The 26,509-nt window shown below is 48.7% G+C and overlaps 1 protein-coding gene across 4 annotated transcripts in view; it reads right to left on the reverse strand.

Annotated features, from left to right (window-relative positions):
- CCDC92 (coiled-coil domain containing 92) overlaps positions 1-26,509 on the reverse strand; it is an 87,693-nt gene that overhangs the window by 54,268 nt on the left and 6,916 nt on the right. For 2 of the 4 annotated variants that reach the window (XM_073627666.1, XM_073627657.1), the window contains exon 1: positions 855-1,111. The exons of the other annotated variants lie outside the window; for them this stretch is intronic. The gene's annotated coding sequence lies outside the window, so the exon portion shown is untranslated. Of the gene's footprint in view, positions 1-854; positions 1,112-26,509 lie in introns of those variants that run through there. 4 annotated transcript variants of the gene reach the window in all.

Genomic DNA, 26,509 nt, shown 5'->3' on the forward strand with positions numbered 1-26,509 from the left:
CTGCAGGACAAGAAAACATTTTCTTTCAAATAGAAAAAAAATGTGTGCTCTCATTCAGCGAACCAGTGCTCAGATTTATCCAGCAGATGCCAGACAAGCCAAGCAGCTCCAAATGCTGGTACCCTCTGAGCTGTTGCTGGTGCTTTTTAAATCACTGATCAGTAAGTTTTCTGACAAGAGAGACCCCAACCGTCAGCTGTTCAGTGAAGAAGAGGGAAGCAGCTCTTACTGTTTTTTTTTTTTTTTCTTTTTAACAGTTGTTTCAAACAAAATAATTCACCCATTGAAAATATGGCATTTGTGAAACAGAACAGTTATAAAATCTTCTTTCAACATAATCTAGAGATCTACATTCCTGTGGAATCAAAGTAGCAGGTGGATCCCAGGCGACTCCCCCTAGACAGAGCATGGTGTGGGTCATATTGACAAATAGGCTCTGTTCCCTTTGTATCCTTCATGGGTAACTTATTTCAATCTAAACCCTAAAAACATAGCAAGTTCTTGATGCTACAAAAGCTGACCTAGTTTCTCCAGCTGAGTTGCCTTTTCTGATGACATGCTGTTTAAAACACCTAAACAAAAGAAAGCCTGAAGGCTGAGAGCATTGCAAGCTGAACGTCTCCAATCGTAAAGACAATGATCTCCCTGGAGCAGAAATGGAAGAAGTTGTACTAAACGTGAAATTGTAAAGAAGAAACACTCCCACATCAAAGTGTACACACCGGGACTGTACCTGTCCAAGAACACAGTTCACATCTGCAATGCGGCTCCTATCATCTCCACTGTCATTCCAAACATACCTACAGACAGCCGGGGGTTAGGTGATGCTGGCTGCAGCGCTACGGAGGACTCACCGTGTAGATTTCAGCACCACATGAACACGGGTCAGCTCATCAGGCAGCGATGCTGGGCTAGTAGTGTTCACACATAGGGAAGAGAGATACGGACAGCTTCTACAACGGGTCCCCGCCCTGCCATCCACTGACACAGGACCCTCGTCCTCTAATGATCAGTGCAGGAAAACGCCCTTCACATCCCCGGGGTAAGATACGATCGTTTATTCCGAGGCGATGCCCCGCACACTGATGACGAGAAAGGGAGGGATGGGAAGAAGGCACTGCCCCTCCCTATAGAACCAGATCAAAAGGTACTGCTAATCAGCCGATCCAATAGGGCTAAAAATACACTCAGCTGTGACAACACAGCACTCCTCCACAATGAACCCCAACACACCTAGGGGACATCTCTGACAACACACTGCACCCCATCACACCTAGGGGACATCTCTGACAACACAGCACTCCCCCCACACTGCACCCCATCACACCTAGGGGACATCTCTGACAACACAGCACTCCCCCCACACTGAACCCCAACACACCTAGGGGACATCTCTGACAACACACTGCACCCCATCACACCTAGGGGACATCTCTGACAACACAGCACTCCCCCCACACTGCACCCCATCACACCTAGGGGACATCTCTGACAACACACTGCACCCCATCACACCTAGGGGACATCTCTGACAACACAGCACTCCCCCCACACTGAACCCCATCACACCTAGGGGACATCTCTGACAACACAGCACTCCCCCCACACTGAACCCCAACACACCTAGGGGACATCTCTGACAACACAGCACTCCCCCCACACACACTGAACCCCATCACACCTAGGGGACATCTCTGACAACACAGCACTCCCCCACACTGAACCCCAACACACCTAGGGGACATCTCTGACAACACAGCACTCCCCCCACACTGTACCCCAACACACCTAGGGGACATCTCTGACAACACACTGCACCCCATCACACCTAGGGGACATCTCTGACAACACAGCACTCCCCCCACACTGAACCCCAACACACCTAGGGGACATCTCTGACAACACACTGCACCCCATCACACCTAGGGGACATCTCTGACAACACACTGCACCCCATCACACCTAGGGGACATCTCTGACAACACAGCACTCCCCCCACACTGAACCCCATCACACCTAGGGGACATCTCTGACAACACAGCACTCCCCCCACACTGAACCCCAACACACCTAGGGGACATCTCTGACAACACAGCACTCCCCCCACACACACTGAACCCCATCACACCTAGGGGACATCTCTGACAACACAGCACTCCCCCCACACACACTGAACCCCAACACACCTAGGGGACATCTCTGACAACACACTGCACCCCATCACACCTAGGGGACATCTCTGACAACACAGCACTCCCCCCACACTGAACCCCATCACACCTAGGGGACATCTCTGACAACACAGCACTCCCCCCACACTGAACCCCAACACACCTAGGGGACATCTCTGACAACACAGCACTCCCCCCACACACACTGAACCCCATCACACCTAGGGGACATCTCTGACAACACAGCACTCCCCCCACACTGAACCCCAACACACCTAGGGGACATCTCTGACAACACAGCACTCCCCCCACACTGAACCCCAACACACCTAGGGGACATCTCTGACAACACACTGCACCCCATCACACCTAGGGGACATCTCTGACAACACAGCACTCCCCCCACACTGAACCCCAACACACCTAGGGGACATCTCTGACAACACAGCACTCCCCCCACACTGAACCCCAACACACCTAGGGGACATCTCTGACAACACACTGCACCCCATCACACCTAGGGGACATCTCTGACAACACAGCACTCCCCCCACACTGACCCCCAACACACCTAGGGGACATCTCTGACAACACAGCACTCCCCCACACTGCACCCCAACACACCTAGGGGACATCTCTGACAACACAGCACTCCCCCCACACACACTGAACCCCAACACACCTAGGGGACATATCTGACAACACAGCACTCCCCCACACTGCACCCCAACACACCTAGGGGACATCTCTGACAACACAGCACTCCCCCCACACTGAACCCCAACACACCTAGGGGACATCTCTGACAACACAGCACTCCCCCCACACTGAACCCCAACACACCTAGAGGACATCTCTGACAACACAGCACTACCCCACACTGCACCCCAACACACCTAGGGGACATCTCTGACAACACAGCACTCCCCCCACACTGAACCCCAACACACCTAGGGGACATCTCTGACAACACACTGCACCCCATCACACCTAGGGGACATCTCTGACAACACAGCACTCCCCCCACACTGAACCCCAACACACCTAGGGGACATCTCTGACAACACAGCACTCCCCCACACTGCACCCCAACACACCTAGGGGACATCTCTGACAACACAGCACTCCCCCCACACACACTGAACCCCAACACACCTAGGGGACATATCTGACAACACAGCACTCCCCCACACTGCACCCCAACACACCTAGGGGACATCTCTGACAACACAGCACTCCCCCCACACTGAACCCCAACACACCTAGGGGACATCTCTGACAACACAGCACTCCCCCCACACTGCACCCCAACACACCTAGAGGACATCTCTGACAACACAGCACTCCCCCCACACTGAACCCCAACACACCTAGGGGACATCTCTGACAACACAGCACTCCCCCCACACTGAACCCCATCACACCTAGGGGACATCTCTGACAACACAGCACTCCCCCCACACTGAACCCCAACACACCTAGGGGACATCTCTGACAACACAGCACTCCCCCCACACACACTGAACCCCAACACACCTAGGGGACATCTCTGACAACACAGCACTCCCCCCACACTGAACCCCATCACACCTAGGGGACATCTCTGACAACACAGCACTCCCCCCACACTGAACCCCAACACACCTAGGGGACATCTCTGACAACACAGCACTCCCCCCACACACACTGAACCCCAACACACCTAGGGGACATCTCTGACAACACAGCACTCCCCCCACACTGAACCCCATCACACCTAGGGGACATCTCTGACAACACAGCACCCCCCCCCACACATACACTGCACCCCATCACACCTAGGGGACATCTCTGACAACACAGCACTCCCCCACACTGAACCCCAACACACCTAGAGGACATCTCTGACAACACAGCACTACCCCACACTGCACCCCAACACACCAAGGGGGACATCTCTGACAACACAGCACTCCCCCCACACTGAACCCCAACACACCTAGGGGACATCTCTGACAACACACTGCACCCCATCACACCTAGGGGACATCTCTGACAACACAGCACTCCCCCACACTGCACCCCATCACACCTAGGGGACATCTCTGACAACACAGCACTCCCCCCACACTGAACCCCAACACACCTAGGGGACATCTCTGACAACACAGCCCTCCCCCCACACTGAACCCCATCACACCTAGGGGACATCTCTGACAACACAGCACTCCCCCACACTGCACCCCATCACACCTAGGGGACATATCTGACAACACAGCACTCCCCTACACTGAACCCCAACACACCTAGGGGACATCTCTGACAACACAGCACTCCCCCCACACTGAACCCCAACACACCTAGGGGACATCTCTGACAACACAGCACTCCCCCACACTGCACCCCATCACACCTAGGGGACATCTCTGACAACACAGCACTCCCCCCACACTGAACCCCAACACACCTAGGGGACATCTCTGACAACACAGCACTCCCCCCACACTGAACCCCATCACACCTAGGGGACATCTCTGACAACACAGCACCCTCCCACACACACACTGCACCCCATCACACCTAGGGGACATCTCTGACAACACAGCACTCCCCCACACTGAACCCCAACACACCTAGAGGACATCTCTGACAACACAGCACTACCCCACACTGCACCCCAACACACCAAGGGGGACATCTCTGACAACACAGCACTCCCCCCACACTGAACCCCAACACACCTAGGGGACATCTCTGACAACACAGCACTCCCCCCACACTGAACCCCAACACACCTAGGAGACATCTCTGACAACACACTGCACCCCATCACACCTAGGGGACATCTCTGACAACACAGCACTCCCCCACACTGCACCCCATCACACCTAGGGGACATCTCTGACAACACAGCACTCCCCCCACACTGAACCCCAACACACCTAGGGGACATCTCTGACAACACAGCACTCCCCCCACACTGAACCCCATCACACCTAGGGGACATCTCTGACAACACAGCACTCCCCCCACACTGAACCCCATCACACCTAGGGGACATCTCTGACAACACAGCACTCCCCCACACTGCACCCCATCACACCTAGGGGACATCTCTGACAACACACTGCACCCCATCACACCTAGGGGACATCTCTGACAACACAGCACTCCCCCCACACTGAACCCCATCACACCTAGGGGACATCTCTGACAACACAGCACTCCCCCCACACTGAACCCCAACACACCTAGGGGACATCTCTGACAACACAGCACTCCCCCCACACACACTGAACCCCATCACACCTAGGGGACATCTCTGACAACACAGCACTCCCCCACACTGAACCCCAACACACCTAGGGGACATCTCTGACAACACACTGCACCCCATCACACCTAGGGGACATCTCTGACAACACAGCACTCCCCCCACACTGAACCCCAACACACCTAGGGGACATCTCTGACAACACAGCACTCCCCCACACTGCACCCCAACACACCTAGGGGACATCTCTGACAACACAGCACTCCCCCCACACACACTGAACCCCAACACACCTAGGGGACATATCTGACAACACAGCACTCCCCCACACTGCACCCCAACACACCTAGGGGACATCTCTGACAACACAGCACTCCCCCCACACACCTAGGGGACATCTCTGACAACACAGCACTCCCCCCACACTGAACCCCAACACACCTAGAGGACATCTCTGACAACACAGCACTACCCCACACTGCACCCCAACACACCTAGGGGACATCTCTGACAACACAGCACTCCCCCCACACTGAACCCCATCACACCTAGGGGACATCTCTGACAACACAGCACTCCCCCCACACTGAACCCCAACACACCTAGGGGACATCTCTGACAACACAGCACTCCCCCCACACACACTGAACCCCAACACACCTAGGGGACATCTCTGACAACACAGCACTCCCCCCACACTGAACCCCATCACACCTAGGGGACATCTATGACAACACAGCACTCCCCCCACACTGAACCCCAACACACCTAGGGGACATCTCTGACAACACAGCACTCCCCCCACACACACTGAACCCCAACACACCTAGGGGACATCTCTGACAACACAGCACTCCCCCCACACTGAACCCCATCACACCTAGGGGACATCTCTGACAACACAGCACCCCCCCACACATACACTGCACCCCATCACACCTAGGGGACATCTCTGACAACACAGCACTCCCCCACACTGAACCCCAACACACCTAGAGGACATCTCTGACAACACAGCACTACCCCACACTGCACCCCAACACACCAAGGGGGACATCTCTGACAACACAGCACTCCCCCCACACTGAACCCCAACACACCTAGGGGACATCTCTGACAACACAGCACTCCCCCACACTGCACCCCATCACACCTAGGGGACATCTCTGACAACACAGCACTCCCCCCACACTGAACCCCAACACACCTAGGGGACATCTCTGACAACACAGCCCTCCCCCCACACTGAACCCCATCACACCTAGGGGACATCTCTGACAACACAGCACTCCCCCACACTGCACCCCATCACACCTAGGGGACATATCTGACAACACAGCACTCCCCTACACTGAACCCCAACACACCTAGGGGACATCTCTGACAACACAGCACTCCCCCCACACTGAACCCCAACACACCTAGGGGACATCTCTGACAACACAGCACTCCCCCACACTGCACCCCATCACACCTAGGGGACATCTCTGACAACACAGCACTCCCCCCACACTGAACCCCAACACACCTAGGGGACATCTCTGACAACACAGCACTCCCCCCACACTGAACCCCAACACACCTAGAGGACATCTCTGACAACACAGCACTACCCCACACTGCACCCCAACACACCAAGGGGGACATCTCTGACAACACAGCACTCCCCCCACACTGAACCCCATCACACCTAGGGGACATCTCTGACAACACAGCACTCCCCCCACACTGAACCCCAACACACCTAGGGGACATCTCTGACAACACAGCACTCCCCCCACACACACTGAACCCCATCACACCTAGGGGACATCTCTGACAACACAGCACTCCCCCACACTGAACCCCAACACACCTAGGGGACATCTCTGACAACACAGCACTCCCCCCACACTGAACCCCAACACACCTAGGGGACATCTCTGACAACACACTGCACCCCATCACACCTAGGGGACATCTCTGACAACACAGCACTCCCCCCACACTGAACCCCAACACACCTAGGGGACATCTCTGACAACACAGCACTCCCCCACACTGCACCCCAACACACCTAGGGGACATCTCTGACAACACAGCACTCCCCCCACACACACTGAACCCCAACACACCTAGGGGACATATCTGACAACACAGCACTCCCCCACACTGCACCCCAACACACCTAGGGGACATCTCTGACAACACAGCACTCCCCCCACACTGAACCCCAACACACCTAGGGGACATCTCTGACAACACAGCACTCCCCCCACACTGAACCCCAACACACCTAGAGGACATCTCTGACAACACAGCACTCCCCCCACACTGAACCCCAACACACCTAGAGGACATCTCTGACAACACAGCACTACCCCACACTGCACCCCAACACACCTAGGGGACATCTCTGACAACACAGCACTCCCCCCACACTGAACCCCAACACACCTAGGGGACATCTCTGACAACACAGCACTCCCCCCACACACACTGAACCCCAACACACCTAGGGGACATCTCTGACAACACAGCACTCCCCCCACACTGAACCCCATCACACCTAGGGGACATCTCTGACAACACAGCACTCCCCCCACACTGAACCCCAACACACCTAGGGGACATCTCTGACAACACAGCACTCCCCCCACACACACTGAACCCCAACACACCTAGGGGACATCTCTGACAACACAGCACTCCCCCCACACTGAACCCCATCACACCTAGGGGACATCTCTGACAACACAGCACCCCCCCACACATACACTGCACCCCATCACACCTAGGGGACATCTCTGACAACACAGCACTCCCCCACACTGAACCCCAACACACCTAGAGGACATCTCTGACAACACAGCACTACCCCACACTGCACCCCAACACACCAAGGGGGACATCTCTGACAACACAGCACTCCCCCCACACTGAACCCCAACACACCTAGGGGACATCTCTGACAACACAGCACTCCCCCCACACTGAACCCCAACACACCTAGAGGACATCTCTGACAACACAGCACTACCCCACACTGCACCCCATCACACCTAGGGGACATCTCTGACAACACAGCACTCCCCCACACTGCACCCCATCACACCTAGGGGACATCTCTGACAACACAGCACTCCCCCCACACTGAACCCCAACACACCTAGGGGACATCTCTGACAACACAGCCCTCCCCCCACACTGAACCCCATCACACCTAGGGGACATCTCTGACAACACAGCACTCCCCCACACTGCACCCCATCACACCTAGGGGACATATCTGACAACACAGCACTCCCCTACACTGAACCCCAACACACCTAGGGGACATCTCTGACAACACAGCACTCCCCCACACTGCACCCCATCACACCTAGGGGACATCTCTGACAACACAGCACTCCCCCCACACTGAACCCCAACACACCTAGGGGACATCTCTGACAACACAGCACTCCCCCACACTGCACCCCATCACACCTAGGGGACATCTCTGACAACACAGCACTCCCCCCACACTGAACCCCAACACACCTAGGGGACATCTCTGACAACACAGCACTCCCCCCACACTGAACCCCATCACACCTAGGGGACATCTCTGACAACACAGCACCCTCCCACACACACACTGCACCCCATCACACCTAGGGGACATCTCTGACAACACAGCACTCCCCCACACTGAACCCCAACACACCTAGAGGACATCTCTGACAACACAGCACTACCCCACACTGCACCCCAACACACCAAGGGGGACATCTCTGACAACACAGCACTCCCCCCACACTGAACCCCAACACACCTAGGGGACATCTCTGACAACACAGCACTCCCCCCACACTGAACCCCAACACACCTAGGGGACATCTCTGACAACACACTGCACCCCATCACACCTAGGGGACATCTCTGACAACACAGCACTCCCCCACACTGCACCCCATCACACCTAGGGGACATCTCTGACAACACAGCACTCCCCCCACACTGAACCCCAACACACCTAGGGGACATCTCTGACAACACAGCACTCCCCCCACACTGAACCCCATCACACCTAGGGGACATCTCTGACAACACAGCACTCCCCCCACACTGAACCCCATCACACCTAGGGGACATCTCTGACAACACAGCACTCCCCCACACTGCACCCCATCACACCTAGGGGACATCTCTGACAACACAGCACTCCCCCACACTGAACCCCAACACACCTAGGGGACATCTCTGACAACATAGCACTCCCCCCACACTGAACCCCAACACACCTAGGGGACATCTCTGACAACACAGCACTCCCCCACACTGAACCCCAACACACCTAGGGGACATCTCTGACAACACAGCACTCCCCCACACTGAACCCCAACACACCTAGGGGACATCTCTGACAACACAGCACTGCCCCACACTGAACCCCATCACACCTAGGGGACATCTCTGACAACACAGCACTCCCCCCACACTGCACCCCATCACACCTAGGGGGACAGACAACACAGCACTCCTCCACACTGAACCCCATCACACCTAGGGAACATCTCAGACAACACAGCACTCCCCCCACACTGCACCCCATCACACCTAGGGGACATCTGACAACACAGCACTCCCCCACACTGCATCGCATCACACCTAGGGGACATCTCTGACAACACAGCCCTCCCCCACACTGCATCCTATCACAGAGGCAAAACTAGAACCTTCAGGGCCCCAATGCAAGAAAGCATGATGGCCCCCCCCGACCCACCTTTCCATCTGAGCCCCAGGTTTCCAATTTTGGGAGGGCGTTCATGGACATCCTTCCAGAACCCTGCTTCCCGCTGCCCCCTGGGATGTGTATCCAGCGCAATCACAGTGGCCCTTTACCATGTGATCAGCTGATCACATGTAAACAGACTTGCTGGTTATCAGGAGTGAAGCCTATTAGTGCCACTTATCCATGCTCATCAGTGCCGGCTATTAGTGCCCATCAATGCTGCCTATCAGTGCTGCATTTCAGTGCCACCTATCAGTGCCCACTAATTTTGCCTATCAGTGCTCATCAATTCCACGTATCAGTGCTCATCAGTGCTGCCTATCAGCGTCCATCAGTGCCACCTATCAGTGCTCAGCAATGCCACCTATCAGCGTCTATCAGTGGCCATCAGTGCTCAATGCCCATCAGTGCCACCTATAAGTGCTCATCAATGCTGCCCATCAGTGTCTGTTAGTGCTGCCTATCAGTGCTCAATGCCCATCAGTGCAAACTATCAGTGCCCAACACTGCTCCCTAACAGTGCTCAACGCTCATCAGTGCCACCCATGAGTGCCCATCAATGCCACTTATCAGTGCAGCCTATCAGTGCCCAATGCCCTTCAGTGCCGCCTATCAGTGCCCATCAATGCTGCCTATCAGTGCCCACCAATGCTGCCCATCAGTGCTACCTATCAGTGCTCATCAGTGTAGCCTATTAGTGCCCATCAATGCTGCCTATAAGTGTCTATTAGTGCTGCCTATCAGTGCTCAATGCTCATCAGTGCCGTTTATTAGTGTCCATCTGTGCTGCCTATCAGTGCCCATCAATGCTACCTATCAGTGCTCAATGCTTATCAGTGCCACCCATAAGTGCCGCCTATCAGTGCCCATCAATGCCACCTATCAGTGCAGCCTATTAGTGCCCAATGCCCTTCAGTGCCACCCATCAGTGCCGCCTATCAGTGCTCATCAATGCTGCCTATCTGTGTTTATTAGTGCTGCCTATCAGTGCTCAATGCACATCAGTGCTACCTATCCGTGCTCATCAGTGCAGCCTTTTAGTGCCCATAAATGCTGCCTATCAGTGTCTATTAGTGCTGCCTATCAGTGCTCAATGCTCATCAGTGCCACCCATCAGTGTCCCCTATTAGTGCCCATCAATGCTCCATGTCCATCAGTGCCGCCTATCAGTGCCCATCAATGCTGTCTGTGTCTATTAGTGCTGCCTATCAGTGCTCAAAGCCCATCAGTGCCACCCATCAATGCAGCCTATCAGTGGCTCCTATCAGTGCTCATCGATCAATGGCCACCTGCCTCCCCAGCAGGTCTCTGAGCTGAGAGCGTGTCTCTCATATAGCTAACATCCCTCATTGACAGTTCTGCCTCTCTCCTCTCTACGCAGGGGATGAGAGAGAGGAGTCAGCCGATCTGCTCAGTCTCCAACCTCCCTTCTCCTGTGTGTGCACTATTGGAAGTGTGAGCTCGTTAGCTTCACATTTCACTTCCCACAGAGCACACACAGGAGAGGGGGCGTTGGAGACAGAGCAGATTGGCTGTCTCCCCTCTCATCCCGTGAGATAGAGGAGAGATAGAGAACTGTCAATGAAGGCTGTTAGCTGTATGAGAGACACGCTCTCAGCTCAGAGACCTGCAATTAGCAACCCCATTGGGGCCCCCCTGACAGTGGCGGAATGCCAGGGCTCGGTCACAAGTGCGACTGCTGCAACCATGTTAGTTCTGCCACTGTCCCATCACACCTAGGGGAAATCTCTGACAACACTGCACTCCCCCACACTGCATCCCATCACACCAAGGGGACATCACTGACAACATGCCAGTCCCCCACACTGAACCCCATCACACCTAGGGGACATCATTGACAACACAGCACTCCTGCACACTGCATCCCATCACACCTAGGAGACATCTCTGACAACACAGCCCTCCCCCACACTGCATCTCATCACACCTAGGGGACATGTTACTCACACCAATGGGGAATGGGGGGCGCGCATCGCGGCGATCTGTGGTGCGGTGTGTCAGTCTGACACACCACTACACCAATCTCTGATGGAGGCTCTATACCACGTGATCAGCCGTGTCCAATCACAGCTGATCACGATGTCAACAGGAAAAGCCGTTGATCAGCTTTTTCTCACTCGTGTCTGACAGATGCGAGTAGAGGAGAGCCGATCGGCGGCTCTCCTGACAGGGGGGTCTGCGCTGATTGTTTATCAGCGCAGCCCCCCTCGGATGCCCACACTAGACCACTAGGGAAGACGCTAGGACCACCAGGGAAGGAGGTAACATGTGGATGGCCAGGTATGTACCCCATGGCCATTCACGTGCAAATTATGCCCAATCTGTGCCAATCAGTGCCCACAAATGAGCACTGAATGGCACCATTATATAACATGTGACATCAGTGATGCCCAGCAATGTCACCCATCAGTGTCACCAATCAGTGTCATCAGTGCCACCCATCAGTGTCCATCAGTGCCACCTATCAGTGCCCATCAGTACTCATCAGTGCCACCCATAAGTACCCATCAGTGCCGCCTACGAGTGCCCATCAGTGCCACCTATGAGTGCCCATCAGTGCCGCATACCAGTGCCACCTATCAGTGCCACCTCATCGGTACCCATCAGTGCCACCTTATCAGTGCCCGTCAGTGCAGCCATATCAGTGCCCATCATTGAAGAAGAAAACGTACTAATTTACAAACATTTTTAACAGAAACAAAGAAAAACTTGTTTTGTTTCAAAATTTTTGGTCTTTTTTATTTGTTGCACAAAAAATAAAAACCACAGAGGCGATCAAATACCACCAAAAGAAGGCTCTATTTGTGGGAACAAAATGATAAAAAATTTGTTTGGGTACAGTGACCGCGCAATTGTCATTCAAATTGCGACAGCGCTGAAAGCTAAAAATTGGCCTGGGTAGGAAGGTGTCTAAGTGCCTGGTATTGAAGTGGTTAAAGAAGTCCAGCCTGAGCTTTTTATGCTGGGCTTCTCCTAAGGGTCACAGGAGTGCAATTCGTTTTGCAATTCTGTGACCCATTTTCAGTGGAGAGCGGCCTGATGTCCGCTCTCCGCTTACGTCACCAGGATCAGTTGAGGCAGCGCGTCATCCCAACTTAGGAAGTCTGGATCCGCCAGCTGCTTGGACTGATGGCAGTCAGAGCTCCCTGCTGAGACGGCCACTCCCCGCCTCTCCACAGCTCAGCGCTCCGAGTGTGGAGGAGCAGAGCAGGGGAGCTGCTGACTGACAGGCAGCAGCTCTCCGCTTTGGGAGGTGAGAGAACTAAGCCATTGGTAATGTTTGGTGGCTCGGTTATCAGTGAAGAGGTGGCGGGGGACAAATGCAGCTTCGGTCTAATGCTGCATCCACCTAAGTATAATAATGCATACTTTTCTATTAAATAACACACACAGGTCCTCTCCTTTCCTGTGACGGGACAGTGAAAGAAGGGACTTCTTGAGCGCACCTCCCTAAGGCTTACTTACTTACTTTCTAGACTAGTCTCTCAACATGTCACCATGCACTGCAGCACTGTGCAGCACAACTAAGCAGTTCCTTGTGTGGCTTCTCCCTCTCCCTACCTGAGCTTTGCTATAGATAGAATTTCAAGGGTTGGATACCAGGTCAAATTCATGTGCTTACACCACTCTTATTTAAAGCAGACCCTTTCAAAAACATTCACATCAGAAAACTTTTCACTTTTACATACTTTTTTTTGTATTCACTGCCTGGTTTTCCTGAAGGCAATGGCGATGTACCAGCCACACAAATGCCCACTGGCATTGTCATCAGTGTCTTCAGGGAGATTTTGTTTAACTAAAGTTAAAAATAAACTTTACTTGAACATTGTAACAGGGTATTTTCAGTTCTGGCTGCTGTTTCAAGCAACAGTGCAGCTAACAACATCTTCCTGGGCAGAAGCAAGTACAATAATTTGTGAATTAGAAAGCTTGCATTAGGTATAGAAGTGAAGATAAAATGTTACTCTTATACTATGTATACTGTGTACTGTTTTCAGACATTTAAATGTAAACCTAGCACAAAGATGGGCAATTCAATATAGTAAACGATAAAAAAAAACCATAATCACCTTTAGTAAAAACTGCATGTCAAAATGATGAGTAACTACAAAACTTTGTTTGCTTATGCATTTTTTTAACAGCATATGCTGTCTGACTTGCCAGGTTTGTGATAGCTTTACTTTAAAATGGCACCAAGTGCTTCCTGTTTCAATCATTTTTATTAATAGTTTTAAGAAGAGCAAAGAGTAAAAGATCACTTGGCAGAGTAGTGAACAATCCTCACATGGTCTGTACGTGTAACAAGAATGGCACATAAATGGGGGGGCAGAACAAAAGAAGACCTTGGCAGTCGGATTAGGGCTTCCAGTAAACACATAAACACATGTAAAAAATGAAGAACACGCGTTTGGCTATAAACAGAATATGAAGAATCAATAACATCGTGAAAGTACTTGGAGGTAGCCATCCAGACGACTGCCCAGTTAATCAAAATATGAAAAAATGTAAGGACCTTGAGGTCAAGACCTCACTAAAGTGTAATAGCTGTAAAAAAACCTCTACAAAATGATAGTCTTTGTCCTGTAGTTTATCATTTCTAAAGTACTCCCATTGCCAAACAACATAACAGTCCCATATGAGGGACTTCATTCCCCCAAATGTAAACAATAGTAACTTAGGTAAGAAAAGAGAAAAGAAAGCCGTTAGAGCATGATGCCAAGGCTGGCAAGAATCAGGGGAACGAAAGAAAAGGTAAGAAGAGGAAAAAAAAAAAAAAAAGGGCAAATCTGGCCGGGGATCCTCCGGCGACCATCCGTAAAGTCAGTTCTGTACATCTGGGACCTGTAAATAGTCAATTCAGGAGAACCATATTTTGTCGAAGATGGATTTTTTATCTTTTAGGACACTCGCTTTTTTTTTATTCAACATGATCCATGGGAGTTTACTTTCATTAATGCTATATCTATAACAGGGCTTTTCCAGGTTGTCTCAATAGCGATTTTGGCTGCTAGGAACATAAATTAAATTATGTCTGGGTGTGTCACGGGACATTTTTATCTGGCTTATTTAATAGGGTGATACTTGAATCACTAGTGATATTAACCATCGTGACTGAGCAAATAAATGAATGGACCCTCATCAAAAAGCGACAAACCTTAGGGCACATCCATCACACATGCATCGGTGTGCCTATCTGGCTACAACCCCTGAAGCAGGAGGCTGAGGATCCGGGATACATTTTTGACAGATGCTCTGGCACTAGATATCATGTGGCGTAAACTTTATAGCTGGCTTTAATCAAGGCAATAATATAAGGATACCTTTATAAATTTGTGAGCTCCATTTACGCCAGTCCTCCACCTCAGGGGCAATGGCCAGATCCTTTTCCCATGCCACCTGGTAGGATAATCTAGCGATAGGATTAATAAACAATTTGTATATCATCCCCCCGCAGAGCAGCATCCTGCATGCACCTGTTTTCAAACAAGGTTCGAACTGGCAGGTCAGAGCTGTCCTTCTGTAGAGATTTTAAAAAGTGATACATTTGTTGTAATTGGAAGCTCTCTGTGGGGGGGCATCTCCAAGCTTTCCATGAAATGTGAGGGGAGGACGTATACCTCTATGGTCAAAATAATCACCTGTGTGGTACAATCCTTTATTCAACCACCAGCTAAATCTATCGGGTTGTACATCAGGTAAAAATAGGGTGTTGCCGAAAAGAGCAGCCGCTGGAATATATGCAGAATGCAGAGACCATCTCCTGCAGCTCGTATCCCACACATGCAATGAGTGGAAGAGAGCGTAGGGCTCAGTATGGCTTTGCGATGATTTGGGGGAATCCAAAAGATGAGGTCCATTGCCAGTGGGGAACATGCTTGGGTCTCTATTGAAACCCAATCTAGTCGATAATGTCAGCTATGGAGTTGGCAGAGTTGGGCAAGCTGTGCTGCCACATATTTCTTTAAGTCAGGAACATCTAGTCCGCCTATATGCTTAGGAGCATACATCGTGGCCTGTGCTACTCTGGGGCCTTTGGTACCACAGATAAAATGGAGAAATTTTGATTGAAACTGCCGTGTGGCATTAACAAGGACCTGGATAGGTAAAGTTCAAAAAAATATAGTAACCTAGGTAGGACGGTCATTTTTACGGAGACAATTCTGCCCATCCAAGACAAGTTTGCATCAGACCACGCCTTCACGTCTTCCAATAGCTTAGCGAACAAAGTTGTTCCTTATAGAGAGAGGAAACATTAGGGGTCAGTCGTATTCCCAAATAGGAAAGGGACGTCTGCTGCCACTGGAATGGATATTGAATCTGGATACTCTAATGTCGAAGTTGACAAATTGAAATTCAGCGCCTCCGATTTATCATGGTTAACAAAATTTTCCAAAATGGTGCAGGAGAGACAATAGATTTGGCAGAGCAGTGTGGGGGGAGGTGATGAACAGCAGGAGGTCATCCTCGAATAAAGCACGCTTGTGGCTACTCTCCCCACTCTATCCCCAAAATGGCTGGGTTTTGGTGTATTGCTATTGCTAGGGATTCGATGACAAACAGTATGGGGGATAACGGGCATCCCTGCCGAGTGCCCGACGAGATGGGTATCAGGTCCGATTTGTGGCCTCACAGAACGATCTGGGCTGTGGGTGAGCTATATTAGGAGTGCAGCGAGGCCAAGAACTTGGGACCGAAGTTCCATCTCGCCAATACCAGAAAAAGGAAGGGCCCACAAGAGAGAATCACTAAGTACTTCCTAGACTTTAGATGTTAAGTCACACTTAAAATGTGTCACTGGAGGTACATTTGTCACCAACTGCCAGTCTCATCCTCTCCTTAGGTCAGTTGTTTTCAACCATACTGAGACCAGGGCCCAGTAAATTCTTACAAAACACTCCACACTCCAACAGTAAAATAATAAAAGGTAATATTCATACAATAAAATTATGAAAATTTAAAAAATGTGTTTAACCACTTCAGCCCCGGAAGAATTTACCCCCTTCCTGTCCGGTCCATGTTTTGCAATACGGCACTGCGTCGCTTTAACTGACAATGGTGTGGTTGTGCGACATTGTACCCAAAACATTTTTTCCCACAAACAGAGCGTTCTTTTGGTGCTATTTGATCACCTCTGCGGTTTTTATTTTTTGTGCTATAAACAAAAAAAGAGCGACAATTTTGAAAAAAAAAAAACAATATTTTTTTTACTTTTTGCTATGATAAATATCCCAAATTTTTCCTCAGTTTAGGCCAATATGTAATAGCGTATATTGATTGGTTTGCGCAAAAGTTATAGGGTCTACAAACTAGGTTATTGATTTATGGCATTTTTATTTTTTACATTTATTTTTTACTAGTAATGGTGGCGATCTGCGTTTTTTATCGTGACTGCGACATTGCGGTGGACAGATCGGACACTTTTTTGAAACCACTGACATTTATACAGCAATCAGAGCTAGGGATTAACACTAGGGGGTGATCAAGGGATTAATTGCATTCCCTCACTGTGTGTTCTAACTGTGGGGGGGATGGGACTGACTTAGGGAGGAGACCGATCGGTGTTCCTATATACTAGGAACACACGATGTGTCTCCTCTCCCCTGACAGGACGTAGATCTGTGTGTTTACACACACAGATCCCCGTTCCTCCTCTGTCACGAGTGATCATGGGTGCCGCGGACACGGCGGCCGCTGGGCACGCACATCGGCTCCTCAGCGACGCGGCAGGCGCGCACCCCCTATACTGGCGTTAAGCTGAGGACGTCATATGACGCCCACCCAGGATGGAAGATCCCATCTGCGGACGTCATTTGACTATACCTGGGATGTGAAGTGGTTAAAATGTATTAGGTTGCCTTCACACTGAGGCAGTTTTCAGACATTTTAGCGCTAGAAATAGCCTCCCTATTAATTTCAGTATGACTTTTCATCCTGGGGCGGTGCGCTTGCGGGACGTTTTTGAAAAGTCCTGCAAGCAGCATCTTTGGGGCGGTTTGGGAGCGCTGTATACACCACTCCCGAAACGCCCTGCCCATTGAAATGAATGGGCAGCACTGCCCAAGCGCCTGCAAAGCGCTTCAGCAGCACTGCAACACGGGCGCTTTTAAACCTTTCTTCGGCCACTAGAGGGGGTTAAAATCGCCCCGCTAGCGGACTTAAAGCCCCGCTAAAACGATGGGAAAGCGCCGCTAAAATTAGTGGAGCGGCTGCAGTGTTAAAGTAGCCTAAATAAGGTAGTAATCCGTTGAAAATATGTTACCTTCATTTAAATTGACACAATAGCATAAATTATTTAAAGTGGTAGTAAAGTCTTCCTCTTTAATTGTACCTACAGGTAAGTCTATAATAAGGCTTACCTGTAGGTACTGTGAATATCTCCTAAGCTTGCACTGTTTAGGAGATATTCACACTACATGCAGCCAATAGCATCACCGGTGCATGCACTCTGAAGGGACGGCATACCCATGCCATCCCTTCAAAGCTCCGTGCCACGGCCATGACTCCCACGCACATGCACATAAGTGATGTCATCGCGGACTGGCCATTTAGAGGGCCAGGGGCACTCAAACCTGGAAGACCATGTGAAGATGGAAGCCCTATTAGCGGTGAAGGGCTTAGTTCTAAGGTAAGTATTTCATAATGTGACCTGTGTCTCCTAATCTGCATAGTGTTCTTTTTGTCGGCATCACCTGATCTCCTTCCTATTATTTGTATGCTTCTGTATGCAACATATGGTGAATACTGAATATGGCAACAATTGTCACCAGTGTTTTTCTTTTGTATGTTGTTGCTTTTTGTTAATGTCTTTATTGGGTTGTATTTTTTATATATACATTGCACTGCACAGTCACCCTGTATATTTTTTTTGTAAACCTTTTTTTTTTTTTTTTTTTTTTTTTTTTAATAAACAAAGTATTTCATAAAGTGCTAGTGTGCAATGTATACTAGCACATTATGCCATTGTCTTGCAGATTTGTTTTTTTTTTTTAAAGGTGCAATTGACTACCGCTGCAAAGGAAATCTATGGTCACAGCATAAACTTTTTTTTTTTAACATTAGTATTGCAAAAACAATATGTGTGATAATCCAATATACGCTTACTTGACAAATCTCCTTTCATGTTGTGAGTTCTGCCTGTCTACTGACTGTCTTTACAGCTTTCTGGATTCCTTGCATGCTTTGCAGCTTCTCCTCTGCTGTTTACTTTTCATTTCTAAGGACTATATAGCCCATGGTACCTTGCTGCCTGATACCTGAAGGACTCCAAGATGGTGAGAAATAAGATTCTCTGGTCTGATGAGACCAAGATAGAACTTTTTGGCCTTAATTCTAAGCGGTATGTGTAAAGAAAACCAGGCACTGCTCATCACCTGTCCAATACAGTCCCAACAGTGAAGCATGGTGGTGGCAGCATCATGCTGTGGGGATGTTTTTCAGCTGCAGGGACAGGACGACTGGTTGCAATTGAGGGAAAGATGAATGCGGCCAAGTACAGGTATATCCTGGCCAAAAACATTCTCCAGAGTGCTCAGGACCTCAGACTGGGCTGAAGGTTTACTGTCCAACAAGACAATGACCCTAAGCACACAGCTAAAATAATGAAGGAGTGGCTTCACAACAACTCCGTGACTGTTCTTGAATGGCCCAGCCAGAGCCCTGACTTAAACCCAATTGAGCATCTCTGGAGAGACCTAAAAATGGCTGTCCACCAATGTTTACCATCCAACCTGACAGAACTGGAGAGGATCTGCAAGGAGGAATGGCAGAGGATCCCCAAATCCAGGTGTGAAAAACTTGTTGCATCTTTCCCAAAAAGACTCATGGCTGTATTAGATCAAAAGGGTGCTTCTACTAAATACTGAGCAAGGGGTCTGAATACTTAGGACCATGTGATATTTCAGTTTTTCCTTTTTAATAAATCTGCAAAAATGTCAACAATTCAGTGTTTTTCTGTCAATATGGGGTGCTGTGTGTACATTAATGAGGAAAAAAAAAAAAAAGAACTTAAATGATTTTAGCAAATGGCTGCAATATAACAAAGAGTGAAAAATTTAAGGGGGTCTGAATACTTTCCGTCCCCACTCTATACTGACTCTACCTCCTGAAATTCCTCCTCTCAGCAACTCTGTAGTTCAGAAGGCAGGCTCTGTGAAATGTGAGAGACAACAGTGCCTACCCACAGAGCACAGTTAATACGTATCACAAAATACAAGGAAGTAAATGTATAGGAATCTTCACAAAGCAAGTTTACAGACTTCAAGATTGTTCGGACTAGTAGGAGTAGACTGGAAATAATTGAAATACAATTTGAATATGAATATATGATTTTACATTTTGCCCATGGATATGCTTAGCAGTACATAACTAAAGGCAAAATTTGAACCAAGCCTTAAATCATAACTGTGGTAAATTACAGCTTAACCACTTGCCGACTGCCCTATAGCAGTTTTACTAATCATTGCCATTACTAGTATTTAAATAAATACATAAAAATTCCATAAATATATCCCATAGTTTATAGAAGCTATAACTTTGCATAAACCAATATATACGCTTATTAGGTTTTTGTTTTACAAAAAAACATGTAGCAAAATACACATTGGTCTAAATTTATGAAGAAATTTGATTTTTTACATTCTTTATTGGATAGGTTTTATAGCAGAAATGAAAAAATATTGTTGTTTTTTTTCAAACATGTCAGTCTTTTTTTGTTTATAGCGCAAAAAATTAACGCAGCAGTGATCAAATGCCACCAAAAGAAAGCTCTATTTGTGGGAAAAAAAGGACAATAATTTTATTGGGTACAGCGTTGGATGACCACGCAATTGTCAGTTAAATTCCGTATTGCAAAAAGTAGCTTGGTCATAAAAGGGGGTACATTTTCCAGAGGTCAAGTGGTTTAATCAGTAGTGTCCAACTCAAAAGAGCCCAAGGACCATATCTGTATGCAGAAGTCAAGTGAAATGCCACATCGACATTTATGTTTTTTACAGTTTCCAGTTGGCTTTGGATTAAATATGCACAGGGGAATAGTGCAAAGGTTATGACCATGTGCAGTATATGCAGAATCAGGGGGCCTGTGAAGGGGGTAAGGTAGTCACTACATGGGTATGCACTGTGAGCTGAGGGGTCAAAGTCAATGTTGGTCAGGGAAAAATGCACTGTTTGGTAAAGTTTTGGCTGTAAAACAGGAGGCGCTAGGTGGCTCATAACACTGTCAAGGATGAGGGGGAGCTCCATGAGTGAAGGAGGGAGTGAGGTGGCATGCACTGTTGTTGGGGGAGAAGTAAGAGGATTGTGCTGTGAGCAGGAATGTGTGTGAGTGTTGGGAAGGGGTAATCTGGGGCAGCTATACAGTGAAGTGGGTGAGAAGATGTGTTGGATGCCGGAGACCTTCTGTGAGGTGGTGGGATGTGCTGGATACCTGCAATGTGCTGCTATGCCATCCCTTTGGTCCAGTGCCACAATCTCCACCTCTCCTGCTCATACAGTTTTTGGGAGTGGGGGCATGATCTCCTGCAGACTGGCCAAGACAGGAAGCGGGACATAGAACTGGACGAGAGAGGAGGTGCTCAGTGTCGGTGGGGAACATCCTCAGCATGACTTTTGAAGATACCTGTGCAGTAGCGAGTTTTGGCTTAATTTATGTAACTGCTGTGGTTTAAAGCAGTGCTCAGAAAACAAGGAGCCTCAACTGGTTGAAGATAGGTTAAACCATATGAATAAAAGGCAGCAATGTCGCTGAAGCATAAAATCAAATAAGAAAACAGAATAATAAATTAAAAGGTAGAGTATAGTGTATTTTTGTGCAGACATGAATATTATTGCAGTGTTTACTTGAAAGTGAACCTATAGCCAGTTAAAAAAACGAAACAAAGTAATACTTACCTCGGGTTGCAGACACTTTCAGCTTGTCAATCTGGTTCTTTTGCCTAGCACTTTGGGATCCCATAACAATGGTTTCTTCTCCTGCCAGCAACCACTTAGCATCCTGGTTACTGACTCTGGCTTACCCCCTCCTACTTCCTGTCCCAAATTTAAAAAAGTTAGTTTGGATCCCTATCAAGTGGTGCACCTGCAGTGGCTTGCAGGAGAAAGGGAGCCAAAGCCAGACACCAACAAGCTGGTTGGTCTTTGCTATCCACGAAAAGTATGATTTTCCCTTGCAAAGCCGTGGATAGTAGAATGGACGTGGTGTGCAGTCAACTGGAGTTGCCTGGAACTCAGAGTATTTTTTATCAGAACACAAAAAGAGAGGTGATGAAACGAACTCACCTGGAGCAATTACTAAGGACCATGCAGCTTAAAGGTAAGGGAGCTTTAATTATACAAAAATATCAAATGGTAGTACAAAAATCATCCGATAAAATCCCAGCCACCAGCACCTTAATCAAGAGTAAAATAGACAACGTTGTCTATTTTAATCTCGATTGAGGTGTTGGTGGTGGGAATTTTATCTGGCAGTAAAGTCTACTAAAGAAATTTATTTTTGCTGTATGCATCCTTGCAATCCAAAGTATAAATAAAAAAAAAAGTCTCTACTTTATTAGAATGTTTTTAACATGATTAAAGAGGCAGTTTTGTACATGCCAGTCCATAGTGCAGAGCGGCTATGTGTCCGCTATGTCTAAACTGAGCAGACATGGACCTGTCATTCACCCGCTATGCTCTGATCAACGGACAGATCCCCTGCTGATTTAATCGGAGCCTGCTCTGTGTGAAAAGGGCCTTAAAAAGGAGTATGGCCAAAGCTTTTTTGGGTATACTTTTTCTGTGGGTCACAGGACTGCAGTTAGTTTTGCACTCTTGTGACCCGTTTTCAGCCGTCGGCTGACGTCACAGAGCTGGTCAAAGTTCTGAAGATCCCGACCATATGGTTAGAATCAGCCCAGAAGCCTGCACCAGCAGTTGTCAGCATTACAGGTTTCCCCACTGGAAAACTCCTCTCTGTTCCTGTTCTAGTGACAACTCAAATGTTCAGCTCCCTCAATTTTACTACTTATGACAATGATCACGATGGCACATAAATATGTAAATGGGAATACAGACAGCAATAAAAACCTAACAGAAGTTCTAACTTCTAACCCCTCTTCACTCTACATAAAACAAAAAAAAATCACTTGCATTGTGAAAAGAAGCAGAAAACCACTACCCTTACTATGTATTGAACAAATAAGGCTGCTCCACATACATAACTGAAACTTTACATGAAACACATTAAATAGGAACTGCAGTCTGCTCACATAATTTGCAATAAAAACATCTTTGCCATTCTGAAGCTTCCCTCCAACCATTTTGCATATTATTTTATGTATACTGTAATTCTGTACTTGCCAAATATGCTGCAGAAATCTCCCTCCACTGAGTCTGGCTGCAACCATTTTAACTGTGGGCAGCTGAAGCCGCTGCCTGCTTACTTCCTGGATTTACACAGAGGCACACCTCTGGCTCTGCAGCCCTGCAGCTCTCATTGGCCCTCTTATGACTCATGCCCCCCCTCCCTTCCTGGCAAACTCTAGCGAGAGTGAGAGAGAGAGCTGTGCATGATGTCATAAGCCTAGACTTTTTACCAGACAAGAAACAGGAAGTGGGCTGTATAAGGTATTTACTGGCAGAAAAAAAATGTTTTACTATCCAAAGTTAAAAAAAAACAAGTGCAGAAGATTTATTGGTGGAAAGTTGAAAAAATGACCGAAGGTCTGCTTTAACACAATAAATACATGAGTAGATTTACATCAAACTGATTTTTTAAACACAGTCAGTTAGCAAGTTTCTTAGATGAAAACCATTAGGCTGGTTTCACACGGGCATTCCGTTTTTTTAGTTCAGTTCAGTCACGTTTTTATTTTTGTAAAAAAAAAAAGGGGATCAAAAACAAATAAAGATGTCAATTTTTACATCTGTTCTCATGTCCGCTGACATCCGTTCTTTACAAAAAAAAAAAGTGACTGAACTTCAAACACTGTATATAGCTGGTTGCTAAGGAGAGGGCCTGGGAAGCCGGCTGCTGTGTCCTCAATAACCAATGAGTCATCAGCCGTCAGCAGAATTCCCAGCTGACAGCTGAATTAAAAAAAAAAAAAGAGAAAACAGCCTTCGGAGGGAACCCCCCCCCCCCACGCCAAGATTTTAAAAAATTGCGTGGGGTCCCCCCCAAAATCCTTACCAGATCCTTATCCGAGCATGCAGCCCGGCAGGTAAGGAAAGGGAGGGGACGAGCGAGCGCCCCCCCAAACCATACCAGTCCACATGCTCTCAACATGGGGGGGTCTGCCCCCCACCCCACAGCACCTTGTCCCATGTTGATGGGGACAAGGGTCTCTTTCCGACAACCCTGGCCGGTGGTTCTCGGGGTCTGTGGGTGGGGGGGCTTATCAGAATATGTGAATGAACGTAAAATGTGTAATGAATGTGAACCTAAAAAGTAAAAAACAAAAAGAAGAATAAAAGTAAAAAAAAACCCACAAAAGCTGGTCCTTTATTAATAGCTCTGAGCTGTCATCTCCCGCCGACATCTCTCCCGGTGCCGTATTTTCTTGGTGCTGTCTCCCCCGCTGCTGTCTTCTTCCTCTCCAACTGTTACCAAGAAGGGAAAAAAAAAAACAAAAAACACAGCTGTTGTTCTGTGGCTCTCTTCGTCCGTTGTGTTTCGCCCACTGTCTGGCATCTGTTATATAGCCATGGGGCGTGGTCATCAGATGACATCACCCAAAGAGCCCGCCCCCTGTGACATCAAGGGCAAGCTCTCCGGGTGACATCATCGCATAGCCACGCCCATGGCTATATAACAGATGCCAGACAGCGGGCGACAACACAACGGTGGGAGACAACACAACGAGGAAGACAGCCACAGAGCAACAGCGTTTTTTTTAGCTGGTAACGGGCGGTGAGGAAGAAGACAATCGGCAGGAGAAGACGGCGGTAGGAGAGACAGTGGCGGGAGAGACAGCGGTGGGAGAAGAAAGCCCATCACCTTCTTGTCCTCCCTGGGAGACCAAGGTGCTCAAGAAGTCAAGTGGGAGGGAATTTACACAAACAGATTCTAATTGTATGGGTCAGTACAGCGGGCCATGTCACACTAGCAATCCTGTGGCTATGGGGAACTCATCAGGATCACTACATAGCGCTAAACCGGTTAGAACAATACTCACCTGTTTCCATGTGTTGCTCTCTCATTGGCTGACTGAGCAACATGTCGCTCTCTCCTTGTCATGTTACTGCCTTCCTGTCAGCAAGGGAGCAAAGCCTCATTCATCCAGCCAGCAAGGGATACATGGAAGCTGGTAAGGATTTTCTATGTTCTTTTTAGTAAGTTGTCACGAACATCAGGATCACTAGTTAGTGCCCCTAACTGTGTTGTGTGTGTAACAACTGCCATCATCATAACTGGCACACTGTTTTTCTCAAAGAATACAGCATCTGCAACATAATTTGTTCTCTACTAAGACTGCTCCTTTGCAAACCAGGGATATGGGTATGAGCGGCTCAGGCTGTATGGGAATGAAGTCCTGTGCCCACCGCTGTGAGTGCTGGCTGGGAACGGGGCTCGTCTATACTCTAGGCAGTGGCAGAAAGTGACTAGGTGTCCCGGGAGCTGCACATGGAGTCAAGACCTGTTGTATGATAGTGAATGGCCATCTCAGCACGAACCCCCGCCAGGCTACTCCCCCAATGCATTTCACTCCGCCCACCGGAGCTTACTCATGGGGGTGGAGTTTCTAGGTGGAAGGGGGGTCCAGGCTAAGACAGCCATTCACTATCATACAGCAGGTCTCGACTTTATGTGGGGCTCCTGGGACTCCTAGTCACTTTCTGCTCCTTTGTGAACCAATGCTACACCTCCACTTATTTCTATCTCCACAGCATCCACTCTTTGTGTGTTGATATCTGTCAACAGGCACTTCCTTATCTATCCAGTAGATAATGGGATGAGCAATCACTTTTTGAATAACAGTCACTGTTATATTTCAATTTTCTGTAAAATAAGCTGCAGCCATGCCTCCATATTTTCGTTTTTTTTTAATAACTGATCTCTCCCACATGCCCTGCTTTCATATTTTTATGATCTACAGCCGTGCCCAAAAGTTATGTCATTCTCATAAATATTAATTTTCACAAAGCCTGCTGCTTCAGTGTTTTTACATCTTTTTGTCAGATGTTACTATGGTATACTGGAGTATAATTACAAGCATTTCATAAATGTCAAAGGCTTTTATTGACAATTACATTAAGTTTATGCAAAGAGTCAATATTTGCAGTGTTGACCCTTCTTTTTAAAAACCTCTGTAATTCGCCCTGGCATGCTGT

This window comes from Aquarana catesbeiana, linkage group LG01, assembly GCF_042186555.1.
Source record: "Aquarana catesbeiana isolate 2022-GZ linkage group LG01, ASM4218655v1, whole genome shotgun sequence".
NCBI lineage: Eukaryota > Metazoa > Chordata > Amphibia > Anura > Ranidae > Aquarana > Aquarana catesbeiana.